Genomic DNA, 13,701 nt, shown 5'->3' on the forward strand with positions numbered 1-13,701 from the left:
TTCTTCAAAATATTTTACGCAAAGTCGTAAAATAACTACATGCATCATTTGTACTTTAACAGTGGAGTCGGAAACATGTATCATTGTACTTGCTTTCCATATAGGCGGGGAAAAGGAAAGACGGGCAAATTACATGAACTATCGTTATATTCAAATCGCATTGATAAATGTTTAAAACTCTAAATAAGTTGAAATATTAAAGAATATTTTCCAATAAAAAGATAAACAAAAAAGTGACAAGCCTCTGTGTCTATGAATATATATATCAATTAAGGCACATTTCTGATTTTTCAATCTTTAACTCGCATCATGCTTTGGTACCTGGTGGATTAAAGGTATTCGTCCCATTGGCTATCATACAACATCTTTTTTTTACATACAACTTCTCCGTCAACGATGTTTTAATACCTATTCAAGTTGAACTTCAATTTTAATATGAAAAAGAAAATGTGGTATGATTGCCAATGCGACAACTATCCACAAAAGACCAAAATGACACAAACACTAACAACTATAGGTCACCGTACGACCTTCAACAATGAACAAAGCCAATACCGCATAGTCAGCTATAAAAGGCCCCGATAAGACCATGTAAAACAATTCAAAAGAGAAAACTAACGGCCATATTTATGTAAAAAAACGAACGAAAAACAAATATTCAACACATAAGAAAACGACAATCACTGAGTTACTAGTATAGGCTCCTGACTTGGGACATGCACATACATACATAATGTGGCGGGGTTAAACATGTTAGTAGAATCCCAACCCTCCCCCTAACCTGGGACAGTGGCATAACAGTATAACATAAGAACAAACTATAAAAATCAGTTGAAAAAGGCTTAACTCATCAGATAGAAAACATACAAGTAGACGTGTCCGGGTAGGCTTATCTATTGAAGTTTTAGTCCTTTCGGTACCAAGCGTGACCTGTAGAATTTAATTACTATACTTTTTAATTAGTTAATTATGCAAGTTGCAAATCTGGTAGAATCTATCAATGCAAATGCCTATATATTCAAATAACTATTCAAAGTGTTAATTCATAAATTATTAATCATTTTAAAGAATGCTACAAAAATATAATGGGATCAAATGTAAAAAGAAATGTTGACGTAAATTGCTTTTGGCAAGAGACGCACACTCATTTCACGATTGTATCAACTAAACAATGCACACAAGTTATGGACTAGTACTGGACCCGTATCAACTAGCATTGGGGATCGCATGTCATTGCCATGATACATTTTTACTAGCAATAGCGGTTTTTTTTATTGTAATTTTGTGTGGGGGGGATGTTGTTTTTGTTCGGTTTTTTTTTGGGGGGGGGGGGTAAAATACTGCTTTCCTGTGATGCATCAACTTATTAGGGTCTAGTCTGTTAGGACAAGTTATGCTGCGTTCGAAAAAAAGTGCAGTTGCTATTTTCATCAACTAAGATAAATATTGGGATGCCCCTGATCACTATTACAATTTTTCAGTAAAAAAAAATATTGACACACATCATATGCTATGAGAATTCAAAGACGATTCAAGTAGATCAAATTAAAAAAATAACCGAGCGTTCCGAGAAGAATCGAAAGTAAAATATATAGGATAAAAGAGGGTCTAGAAAAGGAGGGAGGTGGGTGTTCTTTTATTTTTCATATTATTTACACCATAGTTTTCTGTATTCTATACAAATTTTGCATGTTATTCTCTATTCTTAAAATTCTAGAGGCCCACTATTCTTTATTTTTAAACTGTTAGCCTATCTTTTTCTCTTTCTATTCTTTATTTTTTTCATTTTCAATGCAGTTTCGTGTTCCCCTGCAAGTGGGCAACTTTTCTTCCTATTCCAAATAAAATTAACGGTACCAATTTTCTTGCACCAGATGCGCATTTCGACAATACATGTCTTTTCAGTGATGCTCGTGGCCAAAATATTTGAAATCCAAAGCTTATATAAAAGATAAAGAGCTATAATCCAAAAGGTCCAAAAAGTATAGCCAAATCCTAAAGGAATCAGAGCTTTGCAGAACTGTGTACTAGTATCAAGAAACACGACACTGAATGGCATTTCTCCCGATTTCTAAATTTCTTAACACACTTTTACTTTTAATCGAGTTACATCGGAATGAAAAAGATATTAAAAATTGAGAATGGAAATGGGAAATGTGTCAAAGAGACAACAACCTGACCATAGAAAAACCAACAGCAGAAGGTCACCAAAGGTCTTCAATGTTGCGAGAAATTTCCGCACCCGGAGGCGTCCTTCAGCTGGCCCCTAAACAAATACATGTATATACTAGTTCAGTGATAATGAACGCCATACTTATTTCCAAATTGTACACAAGAAACTAAAATTAAAATAATACAAGACTAACAAAGTCTAGTGTGGTAAACTACATGTATATAAAGCAATATATGGAATGCGAAAATAAGGTCCACATTGGTCAATTATATACTTATAATATAGAATAGAATAGAAAAGAATATTTTTATTTACCAAATTAGGGCCCCAGGAGGGCATATAGCATACAGGCAATAATATTATAAACAATAACATATGCAGAACACTGACAATAAAAGATATGTAACTAGTGTTATAAAAATAATAAAATAAAAGTAGCAATGTATTATTATTGACATCAGTGACTCAAGTGCACCCGGTAAGTGTATTTTCACTTTGAAAAGACAAACAAGAGGCATGAGTAGTTTGTGGGGAGAAAATATAAAGAAAATGCCAAAAAAAACCAACAATTTAAGCACTTGCACATTTGACTATGAGGTATACTGCAAATAACAAGTATTATCTCACAAAGGATATTTAATATGACTTATCTGCGGAAAGCACCAAGCGTCGGTGCTTAAGGGGAAGTCCCTACTTGTACTTAATGCAGATGAGTCAAAGTCCTAAATTATTTAAAATATATTTTAAATACATATTTTTAGGGTTATAGATTCTGGGTCCAGTCAGCAAGGATCATCAAGGGACGGTGCAAGAGAATTTGAAATTCTTCTTATGATCTGTGCAGGCTTAACAGGGTATCCAAATTCAGATTAAAGAGTTATATTGAGATTAGTTATTGCAGATTATGTTGTCCTTCAATTCTTAGTATATTCTATATATTTATGAAATGCAAATAGTACATTGGGATCCTCATTATTCATTATCCAAATTAATTTGTTATTAATAATTAAATTTTGAAAGTTTGGACATGATTTAAATATATTTTGCATCAATTTCTCTTTTTTGATAAATACGTGTCACATTTAAATAAAAAATGAACTTCATCCTCCACCTCACCTGAGGTGCACCCGAGACAAATTCGGTTTTGTCGAAGAGTACCATGGTATCTACCAGATGCAATTTGCAAGCAAATATTCTTAATCTAGTAATACAAGTTCCTTTGCTCAAAATGTCGCATTATTGACAAATAATTTTCAAAACCGAAGTTGCACTAGAATGTTACATAAGTTCGTAGTTTACCATCTTTATGTATATCTAGCTGTTGTTTCCACAATGCAGTATAGTATCCCTTAATAACTAGACCATATAGTGTAGTTTAAATGTGAATATTTTCAGGAATATGCTTTTCCATGTCTGACATGTTTTCCCTTAAAATATAAATGATCCAAACCAAGATTTTTTTTTAATTTTTCAATATATGGCTTTGTTCTTATATACGGAGGAGAAAGACTAAAAACTAACGTAATATCCAGGATTGTATACTGAATACATGCATCTAAGATGCATGCTTTTTGTATTAGTTGTTATTAGCTTTCAACTAATTGTCAGTTACTGCGAGTAGTCTAAGATCTATACTTAAAGTATTTTGGTTGTTCGGATGTACATGTATAAGTACCTTTCCATTTCCACTCTGTTTTTGTTAGATGTATTCTATTTGTATCCATCTGATGAGTTAAGCCTTTTAAACTGATTTCTTATTTATTCTTATGTTGTAAAATTACACCACTGTCCCATGTTAAACTGGTCCGCCATTCCATCTTAAGCTTCGCAGCGTTAGTTAAGCGATAAGTGAACACAATAGGGATCCAGTTTATGCCCCAGGTTAGGGGAGGATTGCCTCCTATAAAAGTGTTTAACCTCGACACATTCTGTATGTTCCTGTCCCGAGTCAAGAAGCCTAAAATTCGGTTTGTTGTTATGGAACATATTTGTTTTTCGTTCATTATTTTGGACATAAATTAGTTCGTAAGTTTTCTCGTTTGAATTGTTTTACATAAATTTTATGTCATTTCGGGCCTTTTTATAGCTGACTTTATGCGGTATGGTCTTTGCTCATTGATGAAGGCAGTTCATTGACCTATTGATGTAAAGGAGTAGGTCCAGTAAGATCCTTTTTTTTGGCCCATAAATATTACAGTTTTACAAAATTGTTAAAATGTAAACTTTTAGTTATTTATTGGTCAGTAAAATGCTTCTGCTACATAAATATGGGCTGTTTTTGACAATACAATGCACATATATCGGGTACTAGCACCATTAAGTCAATTTACTGAGAACTTCACAATTCTAGCATTTTAGTTAAATTTTAGACGGTTTTCGTGTAAAACGAAAGTGGCCGCATTCGTGTTCATCCTTAATATTGAAATGGAAGTTGTATATTTTATGATAAAACATAACATACACCTGTCCTAAGTCAGGAATCTGATGTACAGTAGTTGTCGTTTGTTTATGTAATATATAGGTTTCTCGTTTCTCGTTTTGTTTATATAGATTAGACCGTTGGTTTTCCCGTTTGAATGGTTTTACACTAGTAATTTTGGGGCCCTTTATAGCTTGTTGTTCGGTGTGAGCCAAGGCTCCGTGTTGATGGCCGTACTTTAACCTATAATGGTTTACTTTTTAAATTGTTATTTGGATGGAGAGTTGTCTCATTGGCACTCACACCACATCTTCCTATATCTATGTATATAAAGTTTGAGGATGAACACGGATACGGCCACTTTCATTTTTGAGATAAAAAACATCTGCAAAATTTCATTGTTCAGCATATTTGATAGATTTTTCATATTTCAGCTTGAATCGGTGCGTTTTTATGACTTAGTCAGTTAAAATCTTTCACTTAAACTATTATATTCAAATAAAATAGACACTCAAGTGTTTAAAACGTGGTAAAACTGATCTTTCGTTCGATGAACCTGACATTTGAGGCCAAAATCGGCCCTTACCGGACCTACTCAGGCCTTTCATTGTCACTTGGTCTCTTGTACAGAGTTGGCGATCAAACCACATTCCCTTATTTATATATATAATTAGTAACACATATGTCATCGTCCTTGGGTTTTTTTATATACATTGCTTCAAAGTTGACCGATACGCTTAGAATTCGGCAGAAAACGTGTGACGTTTTGGAATAACGTAATTTGGCAAACATTGATATTGAGGTACATTTTGAATTGATTGATAGATGGTTGCTCAAAGTCCGGTGGCAAATATTTCATGCATTTACAGGACGATACAGTGCAATTTGAATTGTTGTGTCTGGCAAACACATTTTGTGCAGCAGTCAAGAAAGTTTAAACACTCTGTTACTTGAAGCGACTTCACTTTTCAGTTCCCTTATCATATGGTCTAAAAACGCAAAAAATAATAAGAATTTCCAATACGGTTTTGGCGTGGTTGTAGGGTAATTGATTCGGGTAGTCTGTCGACCACTTCGCTTCGGCATATTTTCAACGATATCGAAGGGATCTAACAATTCTAATGCCGATTGGTACATCTCATTTCAAACTGATGAACTGCACAATGAGATATTCTCCAAAACTACATGTCTTAGACTGAATATAAATTCAAATCTTGTAAAAGATACAAGTTACCTCCTGATCTTGTCATTTTTTTTATTTTGAAACCAAATGTCGTTATTTAATGATACTTCATTAATTAAAAAGGTGACATCATAATTGTTGCCTTTAACATTCAATTTATAAATTTTGATTTTTCCATTTCTTTTTTGCATGCCGAATCAATGTACACGCAACTGCGTGTAAGTGTATATGGAGCCACGATCTTTTTCTGCATGACTCGAAACAGCTTCATCAACACTTGTAACTATAGGTTGGAAAACTAATATCCGGGACACCAACAGTCTCCGACGTTAAACAAATATTATAATCGTTTGGGATGAAAATTTCAGGAACTCAATTTTCGGCTCTCCCTTGACACCATTTGCGAGTATGGTCTTAAGGAATCGATGATAGTCCGTCGGAAGGGGACGATAAATGGCTGACCCGTGTTAAGAGAGAGCCACATCTCTTGCACGTTAAAGACGCCCTTGTAGATTTCGAAAAAGAGTAGGCTAATGCCGCTACAAGGCAGCACTCGCACCCGCAAAGTGGAAAGGGATTAATATAAGTTGCAAAACTTGTTTCCCAATCCACTGTAAATAAATATGTTTAAACTAAACTAAACAAAAAATAAATATGTTTAAACTAAATATTATAATCATAATAGTCTAAGATAATACATGCATCACGCGTCGCTGTCCGATTCCGATTGACAACTTATTTCTCTCTCTCTCTCTTTCTTCATTTTTTTTTGGTGAAAATGACGTGGATGTACGTGCTGTCGTGCCTCTGGGTAGCTACGCCCCTGTAAATCATTTGCTTTGCATCAAATTTATGAAATCTGCTATATATCAGAAGCGGGGAAACGAGAATGCATGTTTTTATATACAAAAAATAATTGTTTTAAAATACTTTTACTGTATATAATTTCAACAAATTTCTAATTAATAAGCTTGTAAACGTGTACATTCTACTTTTAAATATGAAATGGTGTTTATCCTCAACAGAATTAAGATACAATGCTACTGTTCTAATTTCTTCTTTAATTTTCTAGCAGGTTATCTTTTTAATTATTTGCCCTTTTCAAAGTTTAACTCATTTTCATGAATTCAAACTGCATGTTTAATTATAAAAATAATCCCAATGTATTTATCTGCCATTTTCTTGGCTAGCGTATAATTGGCATGATTTGTTCATGTTTATATTATTAATCTCTTTAGAACGTCTGGATTTTATTATACCCAATTAGCGTTATAAGATCAATTTTGGTAATTAACATATACGGTTTTCCTTTTAAGGAACCCTGTAGTGCTAAAAGATGGACCATTTCACAGTCGGGGAAAATCCATTAATTTACACACAAGTGACATATTTACCACCTATTGAGGGATACTTGATACTATTTCTTTATTGTATTATTAGGCATTTTCAATTGTAATCATAACCATTCTGATAAAATACATGTACATGTACGTGCATACTCGTGTATTTTCAAATCATACGATCATGCATAACATTGAAAACACACGCCTTTGCTTAAGTTATATTGAACAAAATAATTAATCAATTATTTTCTTGATTTAAATTAGAAAAGATCACAAATAAGCAGAAACTAAACTAACTTTTTCCAAGTCCACACCAATATTGGTACTTTAGCTTGGGTTGAGAAACCGTACCGCTTTGATCGATATGATCATTAGATTATTTATTCTGGTTTAGAGTTCATTCTAATAATTATGCTGTCATTTCTTTTCGTATTTTAAAGTACAAAAAGTAACGCTGCTTAAAATTTAGTACAGTGTTATTATATTAGTGCATTTCTACCTACAACTGAGATTGATGTAGCATTTGCAGCTGGACGTTTACACAAATCAATCCATCAACCCATTCATTATGTGTCTTTAAGCTATAAAAAAAGTATCAATTGACTGTTACAAACGTCGTATAAGTTAAAGTTATCGTTCTGATACAAACAAGCATATCGAATTGTTAACCCCGCTGTAAGAAAAGATAAATACTTTTTTTTAAAGCATTTGTGTTTTTTTTTCACCAGCAAGTTCTTACAAAATCCTCTTTAAAGTTATAAATAGTTTCCTTGGTTCTGGAGAACAGCTTTGAAGATTTGCTTAACCATTCAAATAGAAAAAAATATCATCGGTCCGACATTGAAAAAGCACCCTGCCACTTTTAATATCATAACTTCAAAAAGTTCTGGTTTGAATTCGGGAAGAACAATATCTGCTGAATCAATTCAAATATTTTCATGGTCTCTGAAACCATCAATACGTAAAATTTGCTCCAATAAGTCTTATAATATGTAAGACCCTTTTTTTTTTTTTTGGAGTTGATAAAATACATTTCTTTACATATAGGAACGATATCGACAAACGTTTGCAAATATTACACAAACATTTGACAGCATTTACATTGGTTGTAAATGTTTTATAAACCGCGGTCTCTCAAAGCTTTGCATACGTCTGTAAAGATGTGTTGCAAATATCAATATTTATCAAAATAACTATGATACTGGAAAGTATTAGTAAATAAAATACATTTCTTTACATACATGAACGATATCGACAAACGTTTGCAAATATTACACAAACATTTGTCAGCATTTTCATTGGTCGTAAATGTTTTATAAACCGCGGTCTCTCAAAGCTTTGCATACGTCTGTAAAGATGTGTTGCAAATATCAATATTTATCAAAATAACTATAATACTGGAAAGTATTAGTAAATAAAATACATTTCTTAACATACATGAACGATATCGACAAACGTTTGCAAATATTACACAAACATTTGTCAGCATTTACATTGGTTGTAAATGTTTTCTAAACCGCGGTCTCTCAAAACTGCCCACACCACTGTAAATCAGTTATGCAAATTTTAAACTTTGCATATATCTCCTATCTTGGAAAGTGCATGTAAATCTATGGCCTATCTTTACATATCTTTGGAGAATGACTAAAGCTATGGAAAGAAAATAATTATCTTTAGCATACCTTTGACTACCTCCTAAATAATGTCAAAGGAATAATACATTTACATATACATTAGCAGATCCGCAAATTTATCTTGCAGAAAAGTAGTTACATTTGTCATACATTTACATGACTGTCCAAATTGTTGTAAATCTGCCTTTTCGTGTAGTGAAATCTTGTATAGATTAAGCTACAAAATTATTTTTTTTGTCATGCATCCGATTTCACCTTGAGAGATGCACACGCCTGAAGAAGCTAATTTGTTTAGCGAAATATTGCGTATTTCTATTTAACATCTAATAGAACTTTTTAATGTATCAATTAGTGTGTTTTAGTTATATTCTTAGACATTTATATAATTTTAATTCAGTAACTGTATCAGTTTATTTTCACAAACTGATCCACGCTTAATTAGATTGAATGTTGATTGTTGCTATTTTTAGACATTATATATATATATATATTACGATTGATTGTATGTCTTTTGAAAAATCTTTTCACCAACCAATCAACCAGCTCTTGGTAAAAGTAAATTCACAAAAACACTAAACTCCGAGGAAAATTCAAAAAGGAAGGTCCCTTATCAAATGGCAAAATCAAAAGCTCTAAAAACACATCAAACGAATGGATAACAACTGTCATGTTCCTGACATACAGACATTTTCTTATGTAGAAACTGGTTTTAAAGCTAGCTAAACCTCTCACTTGTATGATATTCGCATCAAATTATATTGTATTTCCAACAATGCGTGAACAAAACAAGTCGCATCAAATTATATTGTATTTCCAACAATGCGTGAACAAAACAAAACAGACACAATAGGTAAAAATGTCAAAAATAGGAGTACAGCAGTCAACATTGTGTTAACATCTTAATCACTATGAAAACAAACAAACTGAAGGCAGAAGCACAAAAAGGCAAACATCAAATTAACAACCTCGTTATGCTTTTTTATTACAGGATTTTATTTATGTATGTAAAATCATAAATCATTAACTTTGAGTAAGAATCGCGCGTTTGACGTCACACAGATAGAAATAAAATAATTTTGTCGTTCAATGTTACTTTATAAAAATAACTGTGTAAAACCATTCCAACGGGAAAACCAACGATCTAATCTATATAAAAACAAGAAACGAGAAACACTTAAATACTACATAAACAGACGACACCCACTGAACATCAGATTCCTGACTTAGGACAGGTGCACACAATTGCAGCGGGATTAAACGTTTTAATGGTACCAACCCTTCTCCCTTTTCTGAAACAAGAGTATAACATCACTTAGTCTACACAGAAAGACACATTGGAATGGCTTAGCTCAATAAAAAAAAACGTAGTAACAAAAATTCACATACAATGAACGAATTTAATAGAAATCAAGGGATGAATAATTGCGGCCGTCAACCCCTTATAACATATACGCCTTATACCTCATTCGAAAGCTTATCAATTACAGGAACAAAAGGTATAAAAATTAAAGTCAAGTTGTTCCGTATAGTAACAGAGGACCTAAATGTCGAACATTTAACATTAAGAAATGACATATTTTGATAACTGAAATGAACTTTCCGCGATCCGTCAGCCCCTGATAACTGAAAAACTATATACATCATTTAAAAGTTTATTGCTAGAGGAACAAAACGATTATAAGCAATATGTGTCCAATAATCTCGAGGGGTTATGGAGGACCTAAATACCAAAATACGCGTGAAAATTAAGAAATAGTCAATTTTGAAAAATGGAATGGATATTTTTAATAATGGAATGGTTTGCTGCGACCCTTCAGGACCTAATTACATAAATACCTTATAACTTGTAGGCGTTGCGGTAACATATATATTCTTCTGTTGGTTTCATTTGACAAGCTTTTTACATTAAAAGGGGCCAGAATCGACGTGTTCCATAGAACAGTCATTAGAAAAATCAATCAAAGTACGTGAGGAAGTTATTCCCATGAAATTCTGTGTCTGTTCTTTTTTCATTATTATCATTTTCCATAATGTTTAATCAGTAATGTGCGCGGCGGCGCAGAGAATGTGCAACAAAAGAATTAAAGTTCCAATGTTTGGAGGAAATTATTTCCCAGTAAATTCTCTTAATTGGTTGCTACAATTCCATTTACCCAACGAATATTCATTATTTTTGTTCATGCATGTATGGCATGAATAATAGCAAAATAGCAGAAAAAAAGCTATTCTTCCGAATTTTTCATGGGTACGCTATATTTTTTTTACCCTACTTTTATTCTTATGCTTTTCACTATCTGAAAATATACTCAGTTATTTTATGTAATGGCTACTTTTGTTTATGTCACAAGCATAATTTTACTTGTATGACAATAAAGAATTATTATTATATTTACTACGTTTGAACAAAAGTTAACTTGTTCACGATTTTGCATTAGACATTAAGGATTAAATAAATGCGTTCATGTGTACATATTTAAGATTTCGAGAAATTAAATTGAGAATGGAAATGGGGAATATGTCAAAGAGACAACAACCCGACCAACGAGCAGATAACATCTGAAGGCCACCAAATGAATGGGTCTTTTACACAACGAGAAAATTCCACACCCGGCCAGGTGGGCCTCAGCTGACCCCTAAATAAAAATGTGTCTGACTAGTTCAGTGAAAACGGACGACATACTGAACTTTAAAACTTATGAATGAACTAATACTTAAACAATACAAGCCGCTAACAAAAAAAAACCCAGATGCTCACGACTTGAGACATGCGCAAAAATGCGTTTTGGGGATCTCAATCCTACCCTATCTCCCTAACAAATGTAGAATAAAGAACCACAAAGCAATACTCGGATTATAAGAAGTCCGAGTCCGATGTAAAAATAGGTGACAAAAGAAACAAAGCAAAAGTGACAATGATACATAAATTGACAAAGGACTGATTGCAGTTACTGACATGCCAGCTTCAAACCTCAATTAAACTGGTCGAAAGATGGTGTCTTCACCATATGAAAATCAAGCACAATCCCTCCCGCTACTAAGGGGTTTAGTATCATACCATTATAAAATATATGAGATGAACATACTACATATCATGCCAATAACTGATTTTATAATAAGTATTTCCAATGCAAAGAACCTATGAGTGAGTCAATCTAAATACCAAAATATACAATCTTTAATCACCTGACAATAGTATCGTAACTATATCCCTTCTGAAAAAAGTCCGATATTTTTGTGCTTTGTAAAGATAATTACAACAAACAATTATATGTGAAATACCCGTACGTATAGGAATTGAATGTCTGCATGTTGATTAATGTAAAAAGATGCCAATTGTGTCCTTGTACACGGTTGATAACATTTAGTAAATGATTTGACTTGTTTGTGATAAGTTCTTTTCAGAAGCAGTAAATACAATTTACTTGTGATAAAGGCTAGGAGTGTGGAAATTAAATTCTTTTCCCCTTATTTTAATGAATTATAAGGATTAAACGCCTTTGTAAAGGAATTCATTGGTGCCGGTATAAACTGGACGAAATCACTTACAATCATACGATATCATAAAATTCTTTCGGACTGTTATGTGTTTGTGAGTGAATTGGGCGAGTTTATACTGACTCCAAAAATTCCTCAGTTTAAAATGGCGATTAATCCTATAAATACACACATGCCAGTTTCTGACTGTTACATACCAAGGAATTGTATATTTAAAAACAATTCCTTGTACATCGGGGTAATTATAAATTAAACTGATAAAACAAACGTCAGTGGAGTGTTTATAACGCGGAAAAGTACGGATCATATATTCATTTAAAACTGAGATTACTATAACTATACTGTGTTATAGTAATCTCAGTTTAAAATCAGAACATTATACACAAATTATATATGATTTGATTTTGTTTTTGTTTGAATCCTTAAGTAAAGTGATATAACGAAATAATAATTCGCTGTCAATTTGGTTCAGTTCTACCAAAGATCGAAACATTGTTTTCGCCTAATTAATAATTATTCACTTGCAAGTTATTAATTTGATCTCATTAAATCTGTACATTGTTATGTACATGTATTTTCCTCTGTTATATGATAGATAGATAGATAGAGAGATAGCTAGATAGATAGATAGATAGAGAGAGAGAGAGATAGAGAGATAGAGAGAGAGAGAGAGATAGATATAGATAGATAGATAGATAGATAGATAGATAGATAGATAGATAGATAGATAGATAGATAGATAGATAGATAGATAGATAGATAGATAGATAGATAGATAGATAGATAGATAGATAGATAGATAGATAGATAGATAGATAGATAGATAGATAGATAGATAGATAGATAGATAGATAGATAGATAGATAGATAGATAGATAGATAGATAGATAGATAGATAGATAGATAGATAGATAGATAGATAGATAGATAGATAGATAGATAGATAGATAGATAGATAGATAGATAGATAGATAGATAGATAGATAGATAGATAGATAGATAGATAGATAGATAGATAGATAGATAGATAGATAGATAGATAGATAGATAGATAGATAGATAGATAGATAGATAGATAGATAGATAGATAGATAGATAGATAGATAGATAGATAGATAGATAGATAGATAGATAGATAGATAGATAGATAGATAGATAGATAGATAGATAGATAGATAGATAGATAGATAGATAGATAGATAGATAGATAGATAGATAGATAGATAGATAGATAGATAGATAGATAGATAGATAGATAGATAGATAGATAGATAGATAGATAGATAGATAGATAGATAGATAGATAGATAGATAGATAGATAGATAGATAGATAGATAGATAGATAGATAGATAGATAGATAGATAGATAGATAGATAGATAGATAGATAGATAGATAGATAGATAGATAGATAGATAGATAGATAGATAGATAGATAGATAGATAGATAGATA

This window comes from Mytilus trossulus, chromosome 10, assembly GCF_036588685.1.
Source record: "Mytilus trossulus isolate FHL-02 chromosome 10, PNRI_Mtr1.1.1.hap1, whole genome shotgun sequence".
Lineage (NCBI taxonomy): Eukaryota > Metazoa > Mollusca > Bivalvia > Mytilida > Mytilidae > Mytilus > Mytilus trossulus.